At 41.0% G+C, this 18,595-nt stretch overlaps 1 long non-coding RNA gene across 1 annotated transcript in view; it reads left to right on the top strand.

Annotated features, from left to right (window-relative positions):
• LOC309658332 overlaps nt 1-18,595 on the top strand; it is a 45,128-nt gene that overhangs the window by 10,020 nt on the left and 16,513 nt on the right. The window contains exon 2 of the long non-coding RNA XR_014262196.1: nt 3,579-18,595. This exon is cut by the window's right edge and continues 16,513 nt beyond it. This is a non-coding gene — a long non-coding RNA (uncharacterized lncRNA). The remainder of the gene's footprint in view (nt 1-3,578) is intronic.

The following is an 18,595-nucleotide window of genomic DNA, read 5'->3' as shown; positions in this document are numbered from 1 at the left end:
AACAGATTGACCAATAAACAAACATCAAATAAATAAATGACAAGGAAAATGAAAGCACTAAGCCAGAATTTTGTTCAGGTGATGTGATGAGCAGTGACAAGGTAGTCAGGGCAGGGCTTTCTGAGGACAGAGGGTATTTGAGCTGAAGTCTGAGTGATCAGAAAGAAAGCCCTGTTGGCTGGAGTGCATGAGTGAGGCTGAAAGAGAGGGAGAGAGCAGGGACGGGTCCTGTGGCACCTGGTGGCAATTTGAGTTTTAGTGCTCTCTTGATGGGAAATCACTGGAGCTCTGTAAGTAGGGAAGTGGCATGATTTGATTAATAGCTTTAAGGATTCCTCTATATGTAGAATGGATTGCAGCTGCAAGATTGGAAGTAGGGTGAGCAGTTAAGAGCTATGATACTGATCCAGGTGAGACTCAAAGGGGACTTGGAAAGGGTGGACCCATGAAGATGTGTTTGGGTAATGGTATTGATTAGACCTGGATAAAGTACGGAAGGGGGACTGAAAATGACTTGTAGATTATCCCATCAATCCCATGCCACTATTATGACTCTAGAACTCTGTGGTCCCAGAGATTTCCAGATCACCTTATGCAGTAAGGCAAATGGCTTTTCCTGGATACATCCTCTCTCAGTACCAACTTGCTCCTAGAACAGAAGCTATTTTCACCTTTAACAATCCAAATGCCCAGCTATGCTGTTGAACGTGTTTTTACTGAAAGTTTGGAATTTCAACACTGTTAATGTCAGGCTCGGAGTTTCTGTCCGAAGACCAGGTGGTAGGTATAGCTTTCTCTCCTGGACCAAAAGGAAATCTTTGTTCTCACAATATAGAGTCTAGAAACCCCACACTCCCACACAATCCCCCTCTTCTGCCCATCGTAGGTGACATTTCCTCTGCCCTTAGCCCTGGGTGATTAATAGGGATAAATCATTTCCTTGCATGAGAATCTTATATGTCCATCTACAATATACAGTTAGACCTTCTCTATCCAGAAGAAACAATTATAATAGTGGACCCAAAACCTTGATGATTTATCTTAACTTTGTGTAGGGTACTGACATTCTAATTTTACATACATATTTGGGGAAAACTTGTATCTAATAATAAACTCTAATTTTCATTACAAAATGAAACATTTAATATATTATTCTGCAACATCTGTATATAGGTTTATGGTTACTTTGTTAGATTCTCAAAGAACAATGGGTAGGAATTTGCTTTATTTTACACTTTTGACTAAATCAGGTTTTTATTTAATGGTTTTCTCAATGAATGTTTGGTTTGTTTTAGAACAGAGATTCTTCTCTAAAAATAATTGGTTTTCAATCCAGAAACCAATTGTAACAGCACTTTTATTTGGCAATTTTCCATAAATAAAACAATAAAGAAATTAAAAATTACTCTTCGATTGCTCCTCCGTTTATGATCATTACCTGTGTGTATTGGCTGTTTCACCATTTAAAAAAGTTTTCAAAGGAATCTTATAACAACATTCAGCCAGACAATATTCTTCACATGTACATTCCGTGTATCACTTTTACCTCAGGTATGTTTCCATCAATGGCTCCATGAGCTACCTCATGACTTAATCGAAGTCTTTATCCAATTTCAAAGTTTGAGATCATGTGGAAACACAGGTAACATATCCCCAGAGGGTTTTCTGGATTTCTGTGTCATCCATTTATACTTCTTTCTGATTCTCAGGCACATTTATTTCCTCTGACCTATGCTTCCTCTTGCTTTACTGGCAGTTAAAGCCAGATGCTGTTTCCTACCTGAGAAGCCATCAAGGAAACTCACCTATTTATTCTTTCTTTATTTTTAAATTTTTATTTTATATTGGAGCATAGTTGATTAACAATGTTTTGTTAGTTTCAAATGTACAGCAAAGTGACTCAGTTATACGTATACATGTATCTATTCTTTTTCATATTCTTTTCTCATTTAGGTTATTACAGAATATTGAACAGCGTTCCCTGTGCTATACAGTAGGTCCTTGTTGTTACTTATTTTAAATATATCAGTATGTACATGTCAATCCCAGACTCCCAATCTACAGTACCAGTTCATCTAGATTCTGGCTTTGAATCCTGACTCAAACTATCTGACCTTACCTTTTTCTTTTCAGTATAAGTGTTCCATTATCCCTCCCATCCTTCCCAACACTAGGGACTCATTTAAACATCTGATTTCTAGCAGAAGATAACTTACTTTCCTCAAAGCCCAGAGCTTCATTTGTACAACAAAGATTGATAGAATTGTTTCTCTAGCTTGGTTGAAAATTTTTTTCTCTAGCGAGTTGATTTGATGTTTACTACAGCTCTCTGCTACCCCAGTAGTCCTATTTTATATATGAATCATATGTAAAGACACCCAAGATAGGGACTCTACCCACATTTTCCAAGATGATTTTTAAAATCTCCCTCATCTTTCAGCACAGAATACCACATGCAAGAGGACCTCTATTTTGCCCCCTATTTAAAACATAGAAAAATCTAATTTATTCTATTGAAACTAATTTCCTCTGTTAATTTTTGATGATACATGTTTATTTAAATTTAAAAATGGGAAGAGAGAATATAATATTCTGGGAAATTTTTATTTTTTTGGTTATACTTGAGTTTTTTTAATTTAAAAAATATTTTATTGGAGTATAGTTTGATTTACAATGTTGTGTTAGTTTCAGGTGTACAGCAAAGTGAATCAGTTATACATATACATAGTTCCACTCTTTTTTTTAGATTCTTTTCCCATATAGGCCATTACAGAGTACTGAGTAGAGTTCCCTGTGCTATACAGTAGTTTATTATTAGTTATCTATTTTATATACAGTAATGTATATATATCAGTCCCAATCTCCCAATTTATCCCTCCCCACCTTATCCCCTGATAACCATGTTTGTTTTCTACATCTGTAACTGTACTTCTGTTTCGTAAATAAGTTCATTGTACCCTTTTTTTAGATTCCACATATAAGTGATATCATATGATATTTGTCTTTCTCTGTTTGACTTACTTCACTCAGTATGACAACCTCTAGGTCCACCCATGTTGCTGCAAATGGCATTATTTTGTCTTTTTTATGGCTAAGTAATATTTCATTGTATATATGTACCACATCTTCTTTATCCATTCTTCTGTTGATGGACATTTAGGTTGTTTCCATGTCCTGGATATTGTAAATAGTTCTGCCTAGCCACCATATTTGGGGAAAATTTTAAATCCCACCATTTTCTCCCAAGCACTATTATTCGTCCTTTTACCTTCACTGTCTCAATTGATGTTATACAGATGCCATATTTCTGTCAGAGCAAACTTTCCTCGGGGAGAATCCTTACCATCCAACTTCATGGGTCTCTGTAATAAAGTGAGTAGCCAGGTGAAGAGCCGAAAGAATCATAGCACACCTGTAGCACTGGGTCAACAAAATGAGAAGCTGTGTCCATTGTGGCCCAGCCAGCTCTGGCTTACACACTTTTCCTCTGTCCAAATGGATGAGATGAGGCAGTTGTGACTGCAAAGCCAGGAAGTTGCAGGATAAAAAGCACTCATGCGTATGTTTTACTCTCATAGGCCGACAACTCCACATATTCACTCCAACACCTGGGTAAGAACAGAAATGTTGGAATATTTTCCATTTCCAAGAGAAGATTCTAGGGTCGTTCAGCCAATCAAAGCCATACTTCGATGTCAGGTACAAAGGGATGATGCCTCTAGCTTTTTTCTAGTCTGCCAGAGTTCTGAATGTGGAAAGTCCAGTGATGCCAATCTATGGGCTCAATAATCTGAGGGGAGGTTGGGGGACTTAGAATTAGCAAATCATTTTTAAATGTTTCATTGCCTTCCTTTTCCCAGGCAAAATAGAATTACAAATGCAGACACAAATCTTTCCACATCATCAAATCTAACTCGTAAGTAGAAATTCTCTGGTATTCTAACCCTAAAGATTTTAGATTCTAAAGACACTCGGATAGCTCTAAAGTTTCAGTAACATAGTCCATGGCAATCTATAATCAAGTCAGTTGAAGTTATATTTAACTGCACTAATACTGTCACCCTCAAAATTCATAATGAGTTTTCCATAGACTTCTGTGCAGACATAATCCTTTAAACTATTCTGCATATTACACAGGATAATACCATGATTAAATGATGTAAAAAGGAATTTGAATTTTGGTGCCTGATATAGTCACCTCTTCTTTATGACAGCTAATTTTTAATTTGCATGTAGAAAAATCAGGTTACCTGGAACTTTCCAGGTTCCCTAGAAATAGCTAAGTGCGAAGTGTATTCATCAGCTCTAAATTGGCTTTCCCTTGGACTCTCCCTCCCCAACTCAAAAATAAAAATCCTAAGGAACAAATTCTGATGCCAGTGTTTTTCTAGTTTTATAACGCATTTAGTAGCATACCAAAATGGGTTGAAGACTTCATTGGGAGTCATTATCAAAGATGACGGGAAGGATAAATCAGATTTCGAAGGAGTGATGCTTGCTTTATTTTGTAAAGCTCAGGTCCATAATCCATGGTATTCCAATTAAGCTACACTATCAACGCAGTCCAGAAACATTTTCCCCAGACTTGATATGAAAACTGAAATCTAGCTGAGGTCCTCTCCCCTAGAGAAGGTGTTCCATGACAAAGGGTTGAACAGAAGGAGGAGCTGGATATGGAGGGAATGGGCGCGGTTAGCATCATTTGGAATCTAGGGGATTTGGTCCTCTCTGGGTCTATCACGTGTGATGGTAGGATACAGGCTGGGCCAAGGCTGTGGGGCCTTGCTTGGAAGAAGTGAGAATATTCATAGATGGATTGCTATGGATTACTACTGCGGTCCACCCAGACTCTCAAAAATACATCTGTGACAAAGAAGTCCACTTTTCTCCCAATTCAGAGGAGCAGAGAAATGTCGGAGAAAGAGATGATTAATATCCACGCCTTCCACTAAAATTCTTCCAAGTCCAGGAGGCTCTCTGTGTGTGGTCCTGCAGAAAGAAGGCAGTGTGGTTGAATTTAAAAGTCAAAAAGGTTAATGGTGGTCAGATCAACAGTCTGGGGGACAAAAAAACAACACATACAATTGGATGGGATTCAAGCAGATCTCAATATTCTCACCACAGACGGTGAAAAATAAAGGGAACATGAAAAAACAGGAATTTGGATTCAGTTCAGATGACCTCAAAGGTTAAACGCCTGGATAGTGTTAACTCTCTAACTTAAAGATACTTTCTCATAAAACTTCAGGAGCTTTTTTCCCTTTAACATTAGCAGAAATACCATATTTCCTGACTTGTCTCTCTAACTCCTTTAGGCCTGCATCTAGAAGATAAGACAGGTCATCTCTTCAGCTCTGTAGGCCTTTGATCAAGGTCCACAGTTCAAAAACGGCCTTTGTTCTGCTTGTCTCTTAGGGCCTGTTAGTGCCTTGGCCAGTGGCTTGGTGGCTTGAATATGGCTTCTCCTGCCCTTTCTGTCTTTAATGCCATCCCAGGCTGGGCAAGGCATGTACTAATAGAGCTGCTGGGTTTCACTGCAGGAAGTGGGTACCTTTTCGGGGAGAGTGAGGTGAGGCCCGTGTCTAATTTGTTTACTAGGTTGTAAACAGCTTTGGGATATTTCAGGATGAAAGGCTGCATTTAAAGGTAAGATGTTATTATAAAGAGTGGTAATAATAGTAATAACAGTCATTAGTGTTCTAATAAAATACGAACAAAGGAAATAAGAACATGTATCTTTAATAATCTGATGCTAACACAACAAACCAAACAAAATAAATAAGTGAAACCAGCTTTTTGCGTCTTCGGAATTGACGATGACTTGCCCAGTGAATATATGTACATCTTTGCAGGATGATATGTGAAAGCTATCATGTGTGATAAGGAATTAAAAAAATAATCAAATGGTTCCTATATTCCTTCAGTACATTTGAATCTAACTCCAGCATTTACTAGAAGAAAATAGCAACTTGGCTGGGTACACTGTGTAAACCTACGTGCTGTCAATTGCCAAGAGAAAATAAAGTACTTCCTCCCTTCTAGCCAGTTCTTCCTCTCCTTATGGGAAAAAAAAAAAGGGTCGGGAGGGGTTCTATGAGCACATGGATTGTAGCTGATCACATTCTCTTGCAGGTACTTCTAATTAATGTGGTTTTAGGAAGTTCAAATTTTCTTTGTTTAGACAGGGAACTAGCAAAGAGTTCCTAAATCTAGAGGTATGTGCATAAGGCAATGTAGGGTATCCAGGTAGATAGAAACTGCCCCATGGAAATATTCTCAAATGATGATAAAGATAAGCTAATAATAACAATTTGTGCTTACCATAAATTAAGGGGTGTTTCCAACCCTTAAGTTTCCTTCGGCTGACAAATAGGTATTTGAGTGTGTGAGCGAGTGTGTGTGTGCGTGTGTGTGTGTGTTTTCTCTCATCTATGTTGACCAGATACTCCGACGAACATTACCAACAGGAAGTGCAGGGCATGGGTGTCTGGAGGTGGTTTGCTGGCATTGGACGGAGCAAACCTTTGAAAAGCAGGAGCCTCTTCCTGGATGTAGGGGGATGGGAAATGCCCTGCTTCTTAGGTAGTCTGTTTGTGAAGGGCTGTCTTTGAAACGTCTAAAGGTTGAGATTTTCTCCTGGGGGAAAGAAGTAGGATTTAGACAAAGCAAGGCTTGATTCATGGTATAATCTTGCTCCAGAAAGGAATTAGAAATTAATTTCTTCTCATAGATGAATGGTTTGGCTCACAATTAGATGTATATATAAGGTGATGATGTGGATTTGCTGTGTCTATTGTAATGGGATTTTCCCTCTGCTTTAGATAGATGCCTTTATATGCTAAGGAACTACTTACCAAGAGAATAGAGATCAGTATATCAATGATGCTTATAAGTTCATATATTCATTATTCACACAATAAACATTTTTTGAATGCTTAATATAAGGCAGTCGTGTTACTTCAAAATGATATAGGTGTGCATAATTCTAAGCCATTTCCTATGTGAAATATGCTAAGATTCTCATACTGGTAACTGTGACACATGAAGGAGCTGGATTCTAGGAAGAAAGTAGACAATTTGTGGCTAATATTTCTGAGTGATGTCTACGTTACTGTCACTGTGTTGTGTCCCTTTCTATACATTATCTTGTTAATCCTCATTTAATAGTAGACCATTATCATGTTATTTTAGAAATGTGGAAATAAGTCTTAGGTTGTTATCACTTTGCTGGGGCTGCCATAACGAAGTCCGCAGACTGGGTGGCTTACACAATAGAAATGTATTTTCTCCCAGTTCTGGAGTTCCCCATTACAGAAAAGTGCCCAGTTTGTCAAGGGGTGAGAACTGTTTCCCTGTACCTTGGGGGTCTTAGCTATGAAAAGTGGACACCCACAGAAAGTTCTCCACTCACACTTCTCTCATCTGACTCTGGGGACCTTCCTGTAAGTAAAACTGGCCAGACCGCGTGCTGGTCGATCAGGGTGTGCCCGGTCATGTTCGAATTCTCAAAGGGAATACGGCGCAATCTGTGAGCCTTTCGATCACCAGAAAATAACTAACTTCACTCGAAGTGTTTAATGAATGGAGGGAGAGGTGCCTACTTACTTTCTCGTATGTTCTACTGTGGCAGATGAGTTTAATCACTTCATGCAGCAGGAGGCTTTGAGCGGGGACCGCACTCAGGTAAAAGTTGGAGGTGAAAATATACAGATAGGTGTGCATGTTAGAACTGCGGCTGCAGGCCTCCCGGGGGCCCCGCGTGTGTTCACATGGTGCTGTTCAGTCTCAGGAGCACTGTTGTGGGAGTGATCTCACCTGTGCACAGCGATAAGCGCCGGGCCTAGGCAGGGTAGGTGCTCTGTGCCGTTATCGCTGCTCCTGCTTCGCATAGGAGGAACCGAGGCTCAGCTGGAGAGAGTGACCTTCCAAATCCTACAGCAGTAGGTGCCGAAGCAGATTGAAACCCAGGCCTTCTGGTTCCTACTCTTCACTCCAGCCCTTCCCAGCTTCTTCTACTCCAATGCGTCACCCTCTGCTTTGCAAAGACAAGTTTCCTGTCGTCACCATGCTAAGCAGCGTGGGAACGTGACCTACCTGGAAGGAGGTCTTCTCTCCGCCTCAGGACCACTCATCTCTAACCTGCCAGGGGGCTGACACCTTCCCTTGTCTGGTCTCAGCGTCAAGATTACTTTCTTAGAGAGTGTGTCAATGACCCTCCTCTCGAAAGGAGATTCCCACTCCCACCCAGTCATGTTTTATCACATCGCCCTGTTTGTTTCCTTTATGGTACTTGATATATTTTTGTAATTACCTTGCTGTGTGTTTGGTTACCTGTTTGTGATCTCTCTCCTCCATGACACAGCAGCTTCATCCGGAGAGGGAGCTGGGGAACCCTGCTGGCCGCGTGCGCTCAGAGCGCACGGCAGGTGTTCAAGACCGACACCAGCCAGGGAAGCAGGACAAGCGCTACCACATAGAGTCATCCTAAAGCTCACAAAGTGGGAAGGAGGCATCCTTCGCATCTGGATGCATCTCTTACTCTCTATTTGATCTTGAGAGACTCATTTTTACCTCTGCTATGAGCTGAATTATGTCCTCCCAACCCCCAAATTCATATGGTGAAGTCCTTACACCCAGTACCTCAGAATGTGACTATATTTGGACACAGGGTCTTTAAAGAGTAACTAAGTTAAAATGAGGTCGTTAGGGTAGCCCTAATCCAATGTAAGCAGTGTCCTAATGAGAAGAGGAAATTTGGACACAGACACGTACGGAGGGAAGACAGTGTGAAGATACAACCAGAAGAGGGCCCATCTAAAAGCCCAAGAGAGTTCTCAGAAGAAACTAACTCTGCCAATACTTTGATCTCAGACTTCTAGCCTCCAGAACTGTGAGAAAATACATTTCTGTTGCTTCAGCTACACAGTCTGTGGACTTTGTTATGGCAGCCCTACTAAATTGATACCACCTCTCTAAGACTTATTTCTTCGTTTCTAAAATAAAAAAAAAAAGGTCACTACTATTAAATGAGGCTTAATGAGATAATGTATAGAAAGGGACATAACGGTGACAGTAACGTAGACATCACTCAGAAATGCTAGCCACAAATTATCTACTTTCTTCCTAGAATCCACCTCCTTCATATGTCATAGTTATTAGTATGATAAACTTAGCAGATTTCACATAGGAAATGGTTAGAATTATGCATGCCTATATCATTGTGCAGTAACACAATGACTGCTTTATATTAAGTACTCAAGAAATGTCTGTCTCTCTGAGGGGAGAGTGTGAGGTCATAGGCTCTTTCCAGCCTCCCCGCCTTTGTGCAGGCTGTTCCTTGTGCTTGGAATGCTCTTTCCCCAGATCTTTGCATGACTGGTTCCTTCTCATCATTCTCTTCCCACCTCAAATATCACTCATTAGAGAAGCCTTCTCTGACCACCCGGCTTACCTCCCCCAACCCAAATCACTTTCTACCATTCCCGCTTCCTCTATTGTATTCACAGCACTTATCGCTCTGGATGTATTGCAAATATTTATTCCTTTATTGTCTTTTTTACCCCATGAGACACCACACTCCATGAGAGCTGGGACCCTAATGTATTCATCACCCTCTCCCAGTGCTTGGGTCAAAAGAGTTGGTCATTAAATAGCCAACAAATCAAAACAGAGATGACTGAATGGGGGAGACTTCTTCCCATAAAGCTGAGTCCTGGGGAAGGGGTTGAATCTGTGAACTGTACAGTATGACTTACATCATATTCTGGCCTTGGCTTCCAGGGACGTGGTTTCCTGGAGATAAGAATTACTGAGGTGCTATAGGAGAATAATAGATAAAAGAGGAAAGCCAGGTAGACGTGGATTCCCAACCCAGCTTTGCAACTAATTGGGACGCTCCACTGGGGAAGGCACTCAAGCTCTCCAAGCCTCACTCTCAACAAAAAAGACTGGAAATAATGCTGCCACTCTGCAGAACTGTTGGAAAGATTCATTGAAGTAATGTTTTCAAAGCACACGGCAAATAGAAGCTCAATAAATGGTGTCAATTATTTTTAAGAGAGAAACTAAAAGGGCAAGCCACTCCTCCCTGTGTTTTGACCTAATAGAAGGAGTTTAAGGGAAGTGTAAAAACTTAAGAGCCATGCTGACAGTTTAATGTAAAGAGCTAGTGAGTCTTACCCCATCTGGAAAATGTAGACTAGATTTCTGATGCCCTGAACCCAGAGGGTCCTTCTCTTTTTTTCCCATTATATAAGACTATTTTATTTTTATTTTGAAGAACATGCTAAATTATGTACAGTTGTATTAGTACACACAGACAGTTAAGCCTATGAGGACAGAAACAATTTGTTGAAATATTTTTAAAAATTATTATTTTAATTGCATATAGTTGATTTACAATATTAGTTTCAGGTGTAAAACCTAGTGAGTTGATATTTTTATAGATTGTACTCTATTTAAAGTTATATCCTGAGGGCCCTTCTTGATTTTCTATTGACCTCCCTTAGGCCACAGTGAATCCTACATCTGAAAGCCACAAGGATTCTTTTATCTGCAGAATCATCTTTACACTGATGAAAATTTCCCAATTTTAAGAAGCAAGTTATTGAAATAGTTTGATATTTAATTACTCAATATTAATATCATAGGAAGTGGGCTTTAAAAGAGCCCCAAGGCACATTTCAGTGGCATCAGTCACTGTCAGTGCCAAGCTGCTGTGACATTTCTCATCTGTAACTTGAGGGAGGGAGAGAACTCAAAATGCATCTCGTGCTGGTTTATGCTGATTTCAGCAGGCTTACCCAGAGGGGAGCACCGGCATGAAGGATGCGTTCAGGATGTGTACAAGTGTTCCTCAGCCTCTATTCTTGTGACATGTTTGCCGAGTGATGATAAGTCATCATTTTCCCATGAGCGGTCGCCTAGTCCTTTCTCAGAACTCTGAATCATGCCAGGCTTGGGGCCATTTTCCCAGCAGGTACAGTCACCTGAGAAAGATAAAGGACCACGGGCATCCTCTCCCCATAGCCTCTTCCTTTCCTAGATAATCCCAAGGAAAAACACCAGGAGCCAAGGTTATAAGAGTAAATACCAAAGTGGACCAGGATATTCATTAGGGCTCAGCACATACCAGGGGAATGATTAATACAATTCTTGAATTTAGTTCCTGCAACTAAATTGCAGCCTTTGCCCTGCCTTGTCTGAAGAGTGAAGTCCGATTGTCCATTTCTCCACAGAGGTCACTGGACTGTTCTGAAGAACCGTGGGCTCCCCATCTTCAGGAACTTTCCAGACAGCCTCTTTCTTACCCTCTCTCCTCCTTCCCCAAGTAGCAATTCTGTAGATTCTGATGAATGATGCTTTTCTTTTCTGTACAGCACTTGAGTAAGAACAGAAAAGAAAAGTTGATTTTCCATCTCTCTCTGGAAGTAAAGAGATTTGAGACAAAAATATCTGGGTCTTGTATCCAACATCCCACGCCTCCACCATTCTGCCTGTGGATTACTTCCAAGCAAATGCACTCCTTGCCTTCCATCTTGCATCTAGTCTTTTGAAAGCAAATTTTATAATGTCACTTTCTTAAACCTCTCACTCACTACCCATCAGCCCCCAAAGGTCAAATGTCATCACTTGGCTAACAGGTGTCTTCCTAGTCTAGGCCCTCCCCATCCTGTAGAGCCTACTTCGCCTCCTTACAGCCCAACCACAGAACCGGCCGTGTGTTCTGTTTCTGGCCCTTGTATGTGCTGCTACTAATACCTGCTGCAGTGATTCTCAGCCCTGGAGAGTCTTTTGAGATACCATGTCCCAGACAAACTGCTTGGAAATCTCTGGGGATGGACTCGGAAATCTTCTCAGGTGACTTTAAAGTACAGCCAGTGTTGAAAGCCACCAGGCCAGATGCTCAGCTCTGGCTGCATGTCGATGTCACATGGGGGCACTTTTAAAGTCCCAGGGCTCAGCCCACACTCAGGCCCGTTACATCAGAATCTCCAAGCATGGGCCTCAGGCATCACTATTTGTTTTCGAAATCTCCCAAGTGCTTGCAATTTTGAGAAGCGCTGTCCTCAAGGGTGCTTTCCTATAATCCCTGGGTACCTTTTACTCATTCCGTAGGCCTCAATGTGGATGGAACTTTCTAAGAAGCCTTCCCTGAGCCAGGCGCTCACATATGCCCTCGTGCAGTGCGGACTCAGCACGATTCCCCATCAGGCCGTGAGCCTCTCGAGGGCGAGGACGGTGTTGGAGCTCTCGGCGTCCAGGGCAGGGCCTGTCATCCTAAGTGTGGCGCCACCAACAGCGCTTCCTCTGTGCTGGGAGCACCAAAGGGTTTCTGTCCTCATGGAGTTCCCGGTGATCTCCCCAAATTCTCCATTCGCCCGTCCTTTCAAGAGACAAAATGTGGCAGCAAACTACCCCTCTGCCCCAGCAGCATGGTACAGACACCCAGGAGCTAGAGCACAGCCCTGCTCAGCTCCTAGTTTTACGGGGACATCCGCCAACAGAAGGAACTCCTATGAGGAATATTTCCAATCCTGAGAACTGTGTCCTTATGCTGTTAGGTCCCCAAATTAAAAAAATAAAAACTGAGGACACTGGTAAGGAGAATGCCCAAGGGCTGATTTTCACAGGAGATTCTGGACATACTTGTTTCAACTTAAATCATTACTACGAACAGAGGCAGGCTTCATCTGGAAGCTTCTAAATGCAACCTGTGAACAGCTGACTGAAGGAGACACGGTGGGAGTCATGGATGATGTTGTCTATCAACATGGAAGGATGACCACGGCAAGAGGACACTGGGTAAAAGAGTCTCAGAGGAGCTGTTTATATGTCATTCCTTTTCATCTCTGCAACAAAATACTTCTTTCCAGGCATTACAGGATCGTGCAGGGGGCTGGATTCAAGTCCTAGGTTTCCCACCAGCTGTGTGAACTTGGGCAAGTTACTTACCCTCTCTGAACTTCAGTCTCCTGGACTGTTAAATGTGGACAGTTAGGTCATCCATTTCAGAGGGTTGTTGTGATGATTAAATGAGACCATACAAGTAAAGTTCCTTAGCATAGTGTCTGGCCTACAGTGATTTAACTGTAAATAGTTGCTATTGTTATTACGTTCTCTAGCCAAAAGTGGGAAGCCCAGGCAAGAATTGCTCCGCAAGGTAAGTGAGCTAAGACAGAGGCTGGGGACGTCATCGGAGACAGCATCCTCTTAGTCTTAGAGCTGCATGTTCAGACAGAGGGATTGTAGGGAACCACAGGTTGCACAAGATCCATTTCTGTTCCCCATTGGAATTCAGCTCTAGGTTTTTATCAACACCCCTTTCAAGAACTTTGCACGACTACCCAACCATATTTTCCCTTCTTGCATGCTTCATTGCCTTCCCTTTCCTTTTCTCCTTATATCTGAACAGGTACGAAGACCGAAACTCTGAAGGTGTCTTATTGGATCCAAGGACTTTCAGGTTTCTTCAAGTTCTTATTAATGGCGCATTGCTCTGGTACAGTCACCATCATTGGTGGTTGCTGGGGATTTTCTTATTTCTGTTCTGTGAAACTATTGTGACTTAATTGTCATGAAACCTTTTTGTATAAAGTTTCCCTTTAAGGAGTTTCCATTTGTTTAGGCATTCTTTCTTACGTGGGCCTTTTTAGTTAATGCTTTCTTCTCCACACATGTCAGGGACCTAAGGAAGTGAGTAAGAGAATGGGTTCCACATCAGGCCAGCCTTGGCTCTCGTCTCCAACACTTACTCATTCTCCAACCTTGACCTCTACGATCCCCAGGACCATTCACAGCCTTTTCCTGGCTCCACATAAGTCCCTGTATAAGGGGCTTAGGATGAAATCTTTCATATGTTCTCAACCCTCTCCCTATTTTTCCAGCTACAAAACTTTGTCAAAAACGCAGTGTTTCAGGAGTGCTATCAGAATATTGTTTATATGTGTTAGCATACTGTATTTGTTTTTCTCTTTCTGACTTACTTCACTCTGTATGACAGACTCTAACTCCATCCACCTCACTACAAATAACTCAATTTCATTTCTTTTTATGGCTGAGTAATATTCCATTGTATATATGTGCCACATCTTCTTTATCCATTCACATATATATGGAATCTAAGGAAAAAAAAAAAAAGTCATGAAGAGCCTAGTGGCAAGATGGGAATAAAGACACAGACCTACTAGAGAATGGACTTGAGGATATGGGGAGGGGGAAGGGTAAGATGTGACAAAGTGAGAGAGTGGCATGGACTTCTATACACTACCGAACGTAAAATAGATAGCCAGTGGGAAGCAACCGCATAGCACAGGGAGATCAGCTCGGTGCTTTGTGACCACCTAGAGGGGTGGGATAGGGAGGGTGGGAGGGAGGGAGATGCAAGAGGGAAGAGATATGGGAACATATGTATATGTATAACTGATTCACTTTGTTATAAAGCAGAAACTAACACACCATTGTAAAGCAATTATACTCCAATAAAGATGTTAAAAAAAATATATTGTTTATAAGCATGTATGTGAAAATTATCAAAGTAGAAAGTTATTTTATGAGTCAGAACATATGGATTCATCTGTATATGTTCAATTCTGTAAACCATGGAAGATGGTAGTTTGACAAAATGTTAAGTATAGATTGGGGACTGAGATTGTGCTTTTTGAGAAAATAATCCTCTGCAATACTCAGTAAAAACCATCTGTCAAGACATCATTCATGAAGGAATAAAATCATCAAATAAATCACCGCAGAAAGGAACAGCCTCCGGGACCACCTCTACTTCAGGATCCCATCTGGCACATTCCTACTTTCAGCTTATCTGACTGGAAGACCCTTGGAACTGATTTGAACTATCAGATCAGCTCCAAGGGGCTCGGCCCAAACATCGAAAATAAGGGCCCATGTTCTCTTCATTTTCATCTTTCATTTGTATATTTTTAGTTGTAGTTTTTTGCATAAAAGGTAAAGCAGAGAGGATAGAATGAATACACAGTATTTTAAAAATTGCTTCCCTTCCCTTCCTCCTTTTACTCTTGGTCCATTATTGATCTTTATCTTACCTGGACATCTGCCCGTTACAAAGAGAATACTAAGAACCTTAATTTGGCCATTTATATTTAAATTTAACAGAGGGCTAGACTTTTCTAAGACTCAGTTTTCTAATCTATAAAATGGGGATAATAACACCTGGATTATGGGGACTGAATATGACAGGGTACTTTCAAGGTCCTAGCCCAGCGCCTGGTATGTGGTCAGTGCTCACAAATGTTAGCTGTGACCCTGGTTGCTGTCAGCCTCAGACCACAAGTGCTAACCCCACAAACACACAGCACATTTAATTTCTCTTTCAGGTGTGGCAATGCTACTGCGGTTGTTCCATCTTCAAGTTTCTGGGATTTTTTTTTTTCCATTCATCCATCTACTCATAGATTTATTCACAGCATGTTAGGTACTAGGGAAACTCACTACAGCGAATTCTTCTTGTTCTCTCAGGACTTTGATTTACGCACTTAAGATTCGTAGAAAAACCTCACTCTTGACCCCAGTGTTCTTTTGGTTTCTATCCTTCCTTGAATTGTACGATCCGTTTAAGAAGGTCTATTTGCCATGATTACATCTGTTTTACTCTTCTGTAGTTCTCGGTGACACCACGTTAGTCACTCTAGGTAAACAGTTCTCCATATAGGTCACCATGGAATAGGTTATCTGTTTGGTATCAGAGAACAAAGTACCATTCCTAGGATGGATTTCAAAGGTAGCTGAGATCCTTTCATCCTAGGCCTTGGGCATCACAGCTTAAGGTTTACTCACCTTATTGATCTTAATTTCCCTGCTTCCCTGCCTTTAACCCGGACAGGGTTTAAAAAGAGTGGGGCTTCTCGCAGCAGAAGCTTTATCTTCCTATTACAGCTTCTCTCCCTCCTTCTCTCCATGACTTTGACTGCTCCTATGGTTACACCTTTTTGCCCACATCATCCACTGTATCAAGTATGTGCAAACAATAGAACTTTCTGTGATGATGGAAATACACACACACGTATATCTGCATATATTTTAATACATAGCCACATGTCACTATTGATAACTTGAAATGTAGCTAGTAAAACCAAAGAAATATGTTTTTATTTTTAGTTAATCCCAATTTAAATAACCACATGTGGCTAGTGGCTACAGTCTTGAACAACACAGCTCTATTTATGAAGCTTTTGCAGGCTACGTCTAGAAACTAGTAAGGAATTCTCATAGGTCCATGTGACCTAGGTGCCTGCAATCAGACTGAGACCCCCTCCCCTATCATTTTGCCCCTTGGAGGAGAGGGTTGAAGGTAAAAAATAGCAAACTTTTCCTCTTAGTTGTCCCTCTTTTTATTTCCTTATTAGGTGGATTAACAGCTCTTACTTAATGCATTCTTCTTGGGCACCTAGATGCATGTGTCACCTAAGCTATTCACAGCAGCCCTAAAAGACAGTTATTATCCACATTTTATAGACAAGGCTCAGAAGAGTAAATATTGCAGAGTTAATAAGCCACAGACTTGGGATTTAAACCAAGGTCTACCATAAAGAAATCCTGTCTTCTCACTGTCTCCCCTCTCCAGCCTATGACACATCCATCTTTGGGATTATTTGTCACCATGGCACATTCAGAACACTGCCTGCTACCAAGCAATCCTGACTTCTTGGTCTGATTATCTATGATTCCTTTCACAGCTTTCCTCTGCTCCACATTTTTAATTCCTAGACTTATTCTTCCTCTTATATTTTTCCCATAAAAGGCCACCTTCTATTCAGTTCTGCTGGTTTCACTGTCCCGCACCCCTATCCAGCTGGCATCAATGTGTTAAGCTATTCTGGGTCATACAGCATTTCCTTGCTATGTTTCCTATATGATTAAGCAGTGCACAGCTGAGCTTTCAGTGCAGCTCCACAGGTTCCTGTCTTCGTTTCCTAAGTCCATATTTATACTTGAACACCGACAAGTCCAACTATTTTATATAGTCTCTTCCTAATACTCACCAGTACCCCCTTAAGGAGATCAGATGCCTTTTAAAGGGCTGAGTCTTTTTTTTTTTTTTTTTTTTTGCTATCAACTTGCAAGACGCTTATAAAAAAAAATCCAATGGGTGTTCATGTTCAACTCACCCTCACACTTCATCAGTGTGTTATTCTTTCCCATTTTGCTAGTGACGAAACAGAGGCTCAGAATGATCTATTCAATTTGTAGCAAACATATCAGGAAATCAGAAGGGAGTCCAAAAATAGAAGCTAGTTCAATGTACAGCCTAAAATTAAGGCACGATACCCAAAACATTGGAGAGTCACCCCTTCCTAACCAAATCAAGGGTATTTATTTCCAAGCGGTTCTTGGAAATGAAAATAGGCAGAACTGGAAATACTATTTCAGACCACACACTCAGCCTGCTTCTTACAATAACCTGGCACTGGAAATTTCTCAAGACTAAAGTAGCTCTTCTCTTTAAGTACACAGTCTGCTGAGGGCAATGAGTTGGGGGTAGAAAGAGCAGTGAACTCTTTTTTTCCTAAGTGTGGCTGGATTTCTGAAAATACTCTGACAGCAGCATAAAAACAGTATCTCCATGTGTGGATCAATCTAGGGTTCTAGCAACAGGAGCAGTCTATAATGGCGGGTAAATGTGTTTAATAAATGGGATTGGGAAAGGTTTGATTTAAGCCAGTTCACTTATTCTAGAGGTCTTTGTGGGCAGTTATTTCCAGACAGCTTATCCTTGGTAAAGTCTGAGTTATCTTCCTAAGTCAAAGAGTACTTTAGAGTACGGGAAGTCAACAACATTATCTTCTAAGGTTTCTTCATTGTTTGCGTGAAGCAAACTTCCATTATACTACATACTTTAAATGGAACTTCCTTTTAAATCCTCATTGGATTTTTTATTACCCTATTGCAAGGTCAACAGCAGCTATCCCAGCATGGGAAAACATGGTCCACTTTTGAAAAGCAACAAGAGCAATGTTATATAAATGTAGATCCAAGAATTTTTCTCAGCATAACTCATCACTGCTCATGAAGAAAACTTAGAAGGATATGGAAGGGCATTGGTATGTCCAGCATCAGAATCCAGGTCAGCTAGTCTGAAAAGAGAATGGAGAGAGGCTCAGTGGGTCAGTAACAGGAACAAAATATGAAGGCTTTTAAAAATAATGTTAATAAAGGTATAAACAAATAGCAGTAAGCTACTGTATTGGTTTCCTAGGGCTGCCCTAACAAATTATCACAAACTGGTTTCTTAAAATAACAGAAATGTATTCTCTTATAGTTCTGGCGACTATAAGTCTGAAATCAAGGTGTCAGCAGCACTGAGTCCTTCTGGAAGTTCTAGGGGAGAATCTATTCTACGGCTCTGTCCTAGCATCTGGTGGTTGCCAGCAAGACAAGACATTCCTTGGTGTATCTCTGCCTCACTACAGTCCTTAAATGGCATGCCAGTTCCCAGTGACTGTCATCACATGGCCTTCTTTCCTGTGTGTCTCTGTTTTCACATGGCTTTCTTTTAAGGACCTGTCGTTCAGATTTAGACCCCTCCTTAAGCCATCATGACTTCATCTTAATTTAACTAATT

Source organism: Balaenoptera physalus (genome assembly GCF_965194825.1).
Source record: "Balaenoptera physalus genome assembly, chromosome: 3".
In the NCBI taxonomy this organism is placed as follows: domain Eukaryota; kingdom Metazoa; phylum Chordata; class Mammalia; order Artiodactyla; family Balaenopteridae; genus Balaenoptera; species Balaenoptera physalus.
This window is presented reverse-complemented; position numbering and strand designations above follow the sequence as displayed.